Source organism: Penaeus monodon, chromosome 19, assembly GCF_015228065.2.
Source record: "Penaeus monodon isolate SGIC_2016 chromosome 19, NSTDA_Pmon_1, whole genome shotgun sequence".
Lineage (NCBI taxonomy): Eukaryota > Metazoa > Arthropoda > Malacostraca > Decapoda > Penaeidae > Penaeus > Penaeus monodon.
This window is the reverse complement of record NC_051404.1, coordinates 1,829,947-1,830,241: the sequence shown is the minus strand read 5'-3', so window position 1 is coordinate 1,830,241 and position 295 is coordinate 1,829,947.

The window sequence follows — 295 nt, the reverse complement described above, 5'->3', positions numbered from 1 at the left end:
CACGCATAGTCCGGGCCTTTTTTCTGTTTTGGATCTGTTGAATCCCTTCTCAGTCCCTCTATGTCATGGGTCTTTTTCGTTTTCCCCTTGCGGTCCCCCTCTTTTAGATATTACGTCTTTGCCCTTTCTTTACTTTTGAAATTCACGAATTTAAATTTTTGGGAAAATTAAAAGGGTTTCCCCTTTTCAAGATCGAAACCCACCTTCCCCAAAAAACTGGAGAGGCGATGGGTTTTAATGTTTTTTTTTTTGGGATTTGTCCCCTCGTCGGATAAGATGTTATTTTTAAAATTTT